Raw genomic sequence first — 11,113 nt, 5'->3', positions numbered from 1 at the left:
CACGGAAAAGTGCTCTTGCAGCTTCCATACCTCCTCCCACAAAGGTCAGAGTCCACCTTCCTTTTGAAGACTTCCTGGAACTGAAGCCACCAAACAAAATTAAATTGCATAGACTTTACTGCTCCTAATGTTGTTAGGATCAAGTGAGATAATGCATGTTGGGATGCTTTGTAGAAAGGGACAGATTTATGGTATTATTAATGAGAACCATCAATTACAGATGAGAATGCTTACCTCTGAGATGTGGTGTCTGTTTCAATAAGAAAGGAAATGTGTAAAAGATGCTGCTATCTTAACCTGTAATTAATACTCCTCATCCTTCCTCAAAGGGCTCCTTGAATGAAGGGGCTTGGTGAAGAAGGAGTAAATAAACTTAAATTGCCTTAGACTGCCATCACAACATTGGCTTCGGTGTCTATTTTCATCTTGATTTATACATCTTGACCACAGTCTGTGGTACAGAATTTTCTTTTATAAAACAAACTGAGGATGAAGTGGTCTAAGAAGACTCCAGGAGGGTCTGTGCAACAGGCCAGGAGAGAGTCTTTCTGACTGCTGAATTCCAGATACAGCCTTTGCTGAATTGTCAGTGTTGGATGGATTACATCATTGCCAGGAGATTTTCAACAGCCCTCCAATAAAACAGCTCTAACAAAAACGAGGATTTACTCAATGATAACTTTTCAGGGAATCACTTGACTCAGAACTGGCAGAGTCAGCTCTGAGAGAGAGAGAACAGATCTTCCCTGAGCTGTGCTTCACCCAGAAGCAGCTGGCAAGAACTTTCAAACTCTGCCTCACAGAGTGTGGCTTCCACAGCCTGAACAAGATGCTGGGTCCCTCAAACCAGTAACTACACAGAGTTCCCAGCACTCAGGCAGTGCTTTCCATCTGAGCTAAGGACCCTGAAGCGACTTAGAGAAGCAATCTGCACAGTGGAGAAGGAAGCCCCAGGTTCAGGGAAGTCCACTTTCCCCTCTAGAGCCTTGAGAAGAAATACAGGCTGCAGAGACAGCCCACTCGCTCTCAGGATTTACTCTCAGGAAGTCCTGCCAATTCACTGAGTGAGAGTGGGTGAGATCATCTGCAAGGTGCTCTCTGGAAACAGATTGGTTACATTGAAGACAAAGTCTGCTCTGTCATGTCCCTGCCCCAGGACATGGGCATGGCTCTCAGACAGAGCTCTGCAGGCTGCTCCTAGGGAGAGCACGCCTGCAGGCCGAGGTGGGCACCGTGTGTGCTCAGCAGCTACAGCCACTCCCGGCTGCCTGTGGGGATGAGCCTGTGGGTTTCCATCCGCACAAAGCTGCAGCAATGTCAGGAAGCTGTTTGCCAGGAAGCTGTCAGCCCACTTCTGACTTAGAAAAGACTCCCAAAGCAATTGACTTTTATTCAAAGGCCACCAAACTGCAATGCTGATCTAACTCGAATGAGGGAGTGGAGCACTTTAGTTTGGAGGCAGACTTTTAGGGAAGTCAGTCTTGTTGCTGGTATGTGTTAGTGAGTTCTGTGAAGCTGGGCACAAGGAAACATTTGCTTTTGGAGCAACAAAGATCGAGGTTTACAGGTTGTTAGAGGAAGCCTATCAGAGACCGTTTGGTCATTTGCCTGCTGACCATATGGTAACCTCGTGTCACTCTTAGAAGGGTTAGATCAGGGACCTTAGTGTGTGCTCTCCCCCAACCCCCACCCCAGACTGATTGTTTCCAGGAACTCCATCAAGATATGTCTGACCTCAGGGTCTTAGCTGAAATCACCAGATCTCAATAAGGTCTTCCTAAAGAGCTTGCCCTGCAGGCTTTCAAGTCAGGATATGCTGTGGCCCACACCCCTCATCTGCCCCTCCACTCCTTTCATTGGCGATGAGTCTCTGAAAGGTCTGTTTGCATTCATGCTGCATCTCTCCTCAGCTTGCCCTGTAGGTGAATGCCCCCCCCATACACATGTCTGTCACCGTACTGGAACATGACACTGTGACTCTGTTTATGGAGACAGTCCCTAATGTTGGAAAGGATCCTGGAAGGCAGGCCCAGGCATGCTGCCTTAGTTGCTGACTGGATCATATGGTAAGTGAGGGGGGATGTCTAGGGCAGTGACAAAGAGGAGGTCTGGGGGCTTAGGGAAGTGGCTGATAATCAGCTGGCTCAATATAGTGATAATAGTCTGCCCCTCTCTTGGGCCCTTGAAGTCCAAGATCCTCAAGGAAGAGCTTTAATGATGAAAAGTAGCTTTGTCCAGTTGTAGCAGTTTGGTCTGTATAAAGAGCACAGTGTCATCTTTAGAATACACAGTTCTGGCCAAGCCACTGGCAGGCTGTGTCTCTGGTGCATTGCTTATTCTCTGCAAGCCCTGGCCCTCCAGTCATGAAATGGGATGGTGACACCTACTTCACAGGGTGTTGTGAAGATCAAAGGTATGGGAAAATGCTCAGCCTAGTGACTTATACGTAGAAACCATGCCATTGTCCCTGGAATACTGTTGCCGTGGAAGGGACCTGGATTAGATCTCAGCCAGTTCCCTGGGACGTATGAGAAAGCTGAGGTCCTGGGATGTTGTCACTTCCTCGTGATCACCCAGGAGTTTAATCACAAGCTCAGAAGAGGAACACAGGTTTCCTGGCTCCCAGTGGAATGGTTTTCATTCTACATTACACTGCCTCTTTTATCCTTCTACAAATGATGATATACCATAGCTTTGCCCCTGTGGTGTGTTAATGTGTTCATATTAGTAAGATTTTCCTGTAGAACAGCAAACAGCAAAAAGTAAATATAAAATGAGATTTTACTCATAAAGGATGAAACCTATAGAAGAATGCTTAATGAAGGGCTTGGGTGTGTGGCGTGGGGGATTCACACATATAGGCCATGAATTCAGTTCTTTCCAGAATGATGAGTCAGTGTGATGCTCACTGTCTATTGTCCTCACAAAGACTTCCCAGTTATTCTCTACGCTGACTCTCTGAAAGCTCAGGTAGGGGCTATCCTCTGACAGAACACAGATCGTCCTCCCCTGGGAACTGTTGCTGGAAGTCTGCCGAGAATCTGCATTTCTGTCTCTCACTGGCAGTTTCACGATGATGTTTAGAAGCAGCGATGTGAAGTGAATAGCCACAGAGTGGAGAGTTCTCCCATCAAGTTAGCATGACCCCTGACAGCTGGGGACAGCAAACTCGCTTTTAAAGAAAACTGCCAAAGGGTCACCCTGCTCCAGCTTTTCTTTAGTTACCCAACACCAGCACATGGGTTCGTGTGTGGGGACAGCAAAGGAAACAAGCCCCAGGCCCAGACTTTAGCTGCCTTCCCTTTTCCTGCCTCCTCCCCAACCTGCAGACCTGTAAGCGAGCAGCTCCACTGAGGGAAGATGCAATGTGGTTCTGTGGTTCACTGCTGTGTGTGTGTGTGTCTGCGTGTGTGTGTCTGTGTGTGTGTGTGTGTGTGATTTTTCCAGAGAGACAAACTCTGCATAGTCACTAATGCAGCAGAACATGTTCTAACTTCCAAGATGCAGAAGAAGCGGTCACAATATGTCAGAAAACTACTGTTTGCCAAAGAACACTCCCAGAAGCACTAACCTTAGTTTAATATGTTATTGATTTTCTAAACTGTTAACTATGGTTTATAATAGCATTATCGTACATGATACTACACATTACATCAATTATTACCTAGTTTATTAAAGCATTAATGTTGCCCTCAGCAGTTACCTGAAAAACTGATAGTATGTGTGAGACTTAAAATAAGGGATTTCCCAATGAACATTCGTTAAGTATTTTTAATGGCTTATAGGAGCTCTTCAGTACATTCCAGACTCTTTTTCTCCTTCTCTTATCTACCCCCCCCCAAAAAAGAGCCTGTACTGTGCAAGTGTGAAGCACCAGTGGGTTTAGTGAGGTAATCCACAATTAGCCATTAGAAGATATTTGCATAGTTAATTAAATATCACTACTGATTGAAAGGTGTGTGTGTGAGCACATGCATGCAGGTGGAGAACTTAGGAATAAAGTAAAGGTTTCTAAACTATTTAAAAGCAGTGGGTACTGTCCCATTGTTAGTGCAAGGCAAGATTCTAGTCTTTTCTTTTACAGGTAGTGTATTAGTCTGCTAGGGCTGCTATGATAAAATACCACAGACTGGGTGGCTTAAACAACAGAAGTTTATTTTCTCACAGTTCTGGCAGATGAAGGTCCAACATCAAGGTGCCATCAGGGTTTGCTTCTGGTGAGGCCTATGTACCTGGCTTATAAATGGCTGCCTTCTCACTGTGTCTTCACATGTTTTTCCCCCTGGGTGTGTGTACAGAGAGGGAGGGAATTCTGGCATCCCCTCCCCTTCTCATGAGGATGCCATGCCTACTGGATTAGGACCCCACCTTCATGACCTCATTTATCCTTAGTTCTTTCCTTAAAGGCCCTATCTCCACACATAGTTCTTTCTTAAAGGCCCTTCAATGTACCATTTTGGTAGGGACACAGTTCAGTCCATAGCAGGAAAGCAGCATGTTTTAGTGGAACACCTTGAACATTGGAATCCATTTGACCTGGTTTGGGGTCCCATTGATGCCAGCTGTGTGGCTTTGGGCAAATTACATCATCTTTCTGTGCCTCAGTTTCCTCATCTGCCTACCTTTCAGGTTGCTAGCCTTCAATAGATAAAAGCTATAGTTATTTCCATTGCTTATTTCAGGCAATTGCTTATTGAGGACTTTGTCTTACTCTTTGTATAACTTGTTTTAAAAAAACTTATAAGAGGATTCTCTTTGAGTCTCTGAATGTGATTTGTTGTGTTCTTACATGCAGGAGGTGGTGGTTTGCTTCCAGTTTGAGTAGAAGTTCTTTGAGGGCACAGAACATTCCATCTTATATTTCTTTTTATCTGGCACCTCACATAGTATATTTTACATAGCAGATACTCAAGACAACATGATATTTTTGTTGGTTAGAAAGCTATTGCATCTGCCTTCTTGATTTTGGGGCCACTTTTTTTTTTTTCTCTATCCCTACTACTACTACTACTACTACTAAGTCACGACAGTCGTGTCCGACTCTGTGTGACCCATAGACAGCAGCCCACCAGGCTCCCCCGTCCCTGGGATTTCCAGGCAAGAACACTGGAGTGGGTTGCCATTTCCTTCTCCAATGCATGAAAGTGGAAAGTGAAAGTGAAGTAGCTCAGTCGTGTCTGACCCTCAGTGACCCCATGGACTGCAGGCTTCCAGGCTCCTCCATCCGTGGGATTTTCCAGGCAAGAGTACTGGAGTGGGGTGCCATTGCCTTCTCTATCCCTACCTCTCCTTTAACATGGCCCTGTTAATGAATTTTAGCACATTATATGGGATTGTTGAAGTCCTGAAGTTAGTAACTAATTGTTGATGTTTATGCCTTATTTTCTACTTCATTCTAGAAAGTAACTATCAGTATATGGTAAGTCCTGAAACGAAAGGATCCACTTTTGTCGATGTCAGCTATTGAACTAAAGTCAATCAATTTCTGACAAAGTTCCCCCCTAAAGAGCAGAGACAGACTATTAGCAATTAAGTTTAAGTTATTGTTTATGTTAGTTCCTGCATGGTAGTAATTTTTCCTGTTTTTATAAAGGATCTGTGTGATATATTTCAAGCTCCTATTATTAATATTTATAAATTCTCTCTGAAGATTATGATTTTCAGAATAGGAATATGTTGACTTACTGTGTGTGGTTAATAGTTTGAACAAATAGTCAACTATGTCTGTTTGGGCTAAAATGAAGTAGAAGACATTTTAGTTCAAGGAGCTTATGGCCCAATATGAGACATAATCTATGGTGATATGACAAATGAAACTATAATACTCTAATCAAGATTCAAATGAGAATGCTGTTTGAGCTCATCAAGATTATAAGTCACTAGAGAGAAGATCAACTTATATTTCCTTATATCTTCACCATAGCTGTTTTGGTGCCAGATAGAATTAATGTTCATAGGCATTCCATGAATAACCAATTTCTTTCTTATTGACATATGCTGCGGCTGCTGCTAAGTTGCTTCAATCATGTCCAACTCTATGCGACCCCATAGACGCAGCCCACCAGGCTCCCCTGTCCCTGGGATTCTCCAGGCAAGAACACTGGAGTGGGTTGCCATTTCCTTCTCCAATGCATGAAAGTGAAAAGTGAAAGTGAAGTCGCTCAGTTGTGTCCAACTCTTAGTGACCCCATGGACTGCAGCCTACTAGGCTCCTCCATCCATGGGATTTTCCAGGCAAGAGTACTGGAGTGAGGTGCCATTGCCTTCTCCTTATTGACATATAGTTGATTTATAATCTGGTATTAGTTTAAGGTGTATGGCATAGTGATTCAGTATTTGTGTAGATTATACTATATTAAAAGTTATTGCAAAATAATGGCTATAATTGCTTGTGCTGTACAATATATTCTTGCTTTTTATTTTATACATTGTATTTTGTATCTCTTAATCCTCTACCCATATCGTGCCCTTTCGTCCTTTCTTCTCCTCACTGGTAACCACTAATTTGTTTTCTGTATCTGTGAGTCAGTTTCTCTTTTGCTATATATGTTCCTTTGTTGTATATTTTTAGATTCCTCATGTAAGTGATATCATACATAATTTGTCTTTCTCTATCTATTTCACTCAGTGTAATATCCTCTCGATCCACGCACGAGCTCACAAGTTTTTTCACCTACACTGGAAAGTTTTTGACAAACCTTCAGTCTCTGTCAGTTTTTCTTCACAACTCTAGATGATAAAGACTGTGGATATAATAAAACAAGAACATATAAATGACTTGTCTTGTGCAGCCCAAGTGGCTGCACATGGGCAACTTGAGCAAAGGTTGGGGTGAGCCCTCGCTTGGCTGATGAAGACCAGAGGAGACAGTGACTGCTGGTAGAAGAGTGTAAGGCTCAAGATGGAAAATCATGAACCAGATGGTACTATAAAGGAAAACTTAATTGATATCATAGCCAGAAAAATTAACCAACTCCCAGAAGCAGAAAGTAATCTGCTTGAAAATGGATTAACATATTGGACTTAATGCTACTCTCTGTAGCCTAATAGCAAAGTCTTTTTCTATACATCTTACATGTGACACAGGCTGCTGGCTTACCAATGGCAGTGATCCCATTTTTGACAGCAAACATATCTTACAAAGGTTTTGTAAGTTTACCTTTGAATACAGGTGATCTGCATTGTGAAACCGGTGGCCTGTACCCTGTTTTCTGGCTGTCTCTGTGAATGGTGGCCTAGCAGCTAGGTATAATTCAGCCCTAGCTACCAAAGAAAGGAAACATCTTAAATTACTGGATTAGGACTTCTAAGCCTGTCTTTAGAATGGTGTTATTTCCCATTTTGCTCCAGACTGGGTTTGCTGCATACCTTGGGTCTAGACAATATAAACTACTTATAAAGGCTCTTCAGTTACCCAGAAGTTGAGTGATTGTTAAGCAAATCTGTACACAAAAATAAAACTAACCTACATCTAAGTATGAATAAACAGACTTGTACATAAAAATAAAATGACTTGTCATTTTAAAGCTAATATGTACTTAGGTATGTATTTCCATGCATGAGTCAACAAGATACACCTCCTTTATTAATAATGCAATAACAGTGATGTTTTTATACATAATCAAATTAATTGTTTCACTGCATTACTCAGTTCTAAACCTCTCTCTAGCCTCCAGCTTAGTGTATCTTCTTAAAATCTGAGTGTAGACTGTTGCATTGTGAAGTCCTAGGGTTCTGCCAGGAGCTGATATTTGGTTATTTCACACCAGAACATGCCCCTCCAAGGGCTTTTTCTCTGGGTTTCCTCTTTCTTTGAATGATGCTGCCAGTGTCCTGTCCCCATCTCACCTGCACAAGTCACCAATATCATTCATCTTTTATGTCTGCTTTTTCCCTGTCCTCATCCCTCAACTGCAAGCAGTGATTAAGATACGAAACTTCTAGGAGTTCCAAGTCTGGCCCCATCTTTCTTTGTTTCAGTTTCCATTGCTTTTACTTCAAGTTATTATCTCTTGCTTCTCTGGAAGTGATTGTCCAGTCACCAGTTTCTCTTTGCTCCCATTATTAGTGTGGATCTCTCTGTCACTCAGTGTCTATATAAATATGATCTTGATTCTGCCTCAGCAGTGGGCTGCTGTTACCTCCATTCATACCCCACCAATCTATTGCTTACATTATCCACATACTGGCATACCCTACTTCTCCCCATATCCACACATCTAAGGTTTTTTCCTTCTTTAATCCTATCAAAACACTCTATTTCCACAAAGCATTCCTCTTTCCATTAAACCATAATACCTCAACTGTAACCTTTGGCTGACATTTATCACAGACTCCCTATTTCAGTGATTACTGGTATACTTAAAATTCTTTCGGGTTAGAAGCTGTAATTAATTTATGTATTATCTAATCTTAGGCACGTCTAAATTTCATCCTCACTGGTTTATACCTAAAGAATATGAAAAGAAGGAAAGTTTAAAGCATACTAGGTTTATGGAAGAAATACAATAAATAAACCAATGTAACAGAGTTTGGGAACATGAGAAATTTGGAACACAATCAGACAAAATCATGTATGGAGTATCAGACAAATTCATGTGCTCTTTCTTTTTTTTAATCTTTTTTTTTCTTTATCTTTTTAAACTTTAAATTTATTTTAATTGGAGGCTAATTACTTTACAATATTGTATTGGTTTTGCCATACATCAACATGAATCTGCCACGGGTGTACACATGTTCCCCATCCTGAACCCCACTCCCACCTCCATCCCCATACCATCCCTCTGGGGCGTCCCAGTGCACCAGCCCCAAGCATCCTGTATCCTGCTTCAAACCTAGACCGGCAACTCATCTCTTATATGATATTATACATGTTCCAATGTCATTCTCCCAAATCATCCCGCCCTCTCCCTCTTCCACAGAGTCCAAAAGACTGTTCTATACATCTGTGTCTCTTTTGCTATCTCGCATACAGGGTTATTGTTACCGTCTTTCTAAATTCTCTATATATGTGTTAGTATGCTATATTGGAATTCTTCTGTCTGGCTTACTTCACTCTGTATAATAGGCTCCAGTTTCATCCACCTCATTAGAACTGATTCAAATGTATTCTTTTTAATGGCTGAGTAATACTCCATTGTGTATATGTACCACTGCTTTCTTATCCATTCATCTGCTGATGGACATCTAGGTTGCTTCCATGTCCTGGCTATTATAAACAGTGCTGCGATGAACATTGGAGTACACGTGGCTCTTTCAATTCTGATTTCCTCGGTGTGTATGCCCAGCAGTGGGATTGCTGGGTCATAAGGCAGTTCTATTTACAGTTTTTTAAGGAATCTCCACACTGTTCTCCATAGTGGCTGTACTAGTTTGCATTCCCACCAACAGTGTAAGAGGGCTCCCTTTTCTCCACACCCTCTCCAGCATTTATTGCTTGTAGACTTTTGGATCGCAGCCATTCTGACTGGCATGAAATGGTACCTCAATGTGGTTTTGATTTGCATTTCTCTGATAACGAGTGATGTTGAGCATCTTTTCATGTGTTTGTTAGCCATCTGTATGTCTTCTTTGGAGAAATGTCTGTTTAGTTCTTTGGCCCAGCTTTTGATTGGGTCGTTTATTTTTCTGGAATTGAGCTGCAGGAGTTGCTTGTATATTTTTGAGATTAGTTGTTTGTCAGTTGCTTCATTTGCTATTATTTTCTCCCCTTCTGAAGGCTGTCTTTTCACCTTGCTTATAGTTTCCTTTGTTGTACAGAAGCTTTTAATTTTAATTAGGTCCCATTTGTTTATTTTTGCTTTTATTTCCAATATTCTGGGAGGTAGGTCATAGAGGATCCTGCTGTGATGTATATCAGAGAATGTTTTGCCTATGTTCTTCTCTAGGAGTTTTATAGTTTCTGGTCTTACGTTTAGATCCTTAATCCATTTTGAGTTTATTTTTGTGTATGGTGTTAGAAAGTGTTCTAGTTTCATTCTTTTACAAGCGGTTGACCAGTTTTCCCAGCACCAGTTGTTAAAGAGATTGTCTTTTCTCCATTGTATATTCTTGCCTCGTTTGTCAAAGATAAGGTGTCCATAGGTGCGTGGATTTATCTCTGGGCTTTGTATTTTGTTCCATTGATCTATATTTCTGTCTTTGTGCCAGTACCATACTGTCTTGAGACTGTGGCTTTGTAGTAGAGCCTGAAGTCAGGCAGGTTAATTCCTCCAGTTCCATTCTTCTTTCTCAAGATTGCTTTGGCTATTTGAGGTTTTTTGTATTTCCATACAAATTGTGAAATTATTTGTTCTAGCTCTGTGAAAAATACCGTTGGTAGCTTGACAGGGATTGCAGTGAATCTGTAGATTGCTTTGGGTAGTATACTCATTTTCACTATATTAATTCTTCTGATCCATGAACATGGTATATTTCTCCATCTATTAGTGTCCTCTTTGATTTCTTTCACCAGTGTTTTATAGTTTTCTATATATGGGTCTTTAGTTTCTTTAGCTAGATATATCCCTTAAGTATTTTATTCTTTTCATTGCAATGGTGAATGGAATTGTTTCCTTAATTTCTCCTTCTATTTTTCTCATTGTTAATGTATAGGGATGCAAGGGATTTCTGTGTGTTGACTTTATATCCTGCAACTTTACTATAGTCATTGGTTAGCTCTAGTAATTTTCTAGTGGAGTCTTTAGGGTTTTCTATGTAGAGGATCATGTCATCTGCAAACAGTGAGAGTTTTACTTCTTCCTTTCCAATTTGTATTCCTCTTATTTCTTTTTCTGCTCTGATTGCTGTGGCCAAAACTTCCAGAACTATGTTGAATAGTAGTGGTGAAAGTGGGCACCCTTGTCTTGTTCCTGACTTTAGGGGAAATGCTTTCAGTTTTTCACCATTGAGGATAATGTTTGCTGTGGGTTTGTCATATATAGCTTTTATTATGTGGAGGTATGTTCCTTCTATTCCTGCTTTCTGGAGAGTTTTTATCATAAATGGATGTTGAATTTTGTCAAAGCTTTCTCTGCATCTATTGAGATAATCATATGGCTTTTATCTTTCAATTTGCTAATGTGGTGTATTATGTTGATTGATTTGCGGACATTGAAACTTGAGAGTCCCGTGG

At 41.2% G+C, this 11,113-nt stretch overlaps 1 pseudogene; it reads left to right on the top strand.

Moving 5' to 3' along the window:
• Nucleotides 1–6,901: 6,901 nt before the first annotated feature.
• Nucleotides 6,902–7,425, top strand: LOC128069606 (transmembrane protein 126A-like; annotated as a pseudogene).
• Nucleotides 7,426–11,113: the final 3,688 nt, after the last annotated feature.

The sequence above is a fragment of the Budorcas taxicolor genome, chromosome X (genome assembly GCF_023091745.1).
Source record: "Budorcas taxicolor isolate Tak-1 chromosome X, Takin1.1, whole genome shotgun sequence".
NCBI lineage: Eukaryota > Metazoa > Chordata > Mammalia > Artiodactyla > Bovidae > Budorcas > Budorcas taxicolor.
Note: the sequence above shows the minus strand (reverse complement) of the source record. Positions and strands in the feature narration are given on the sequence as shown.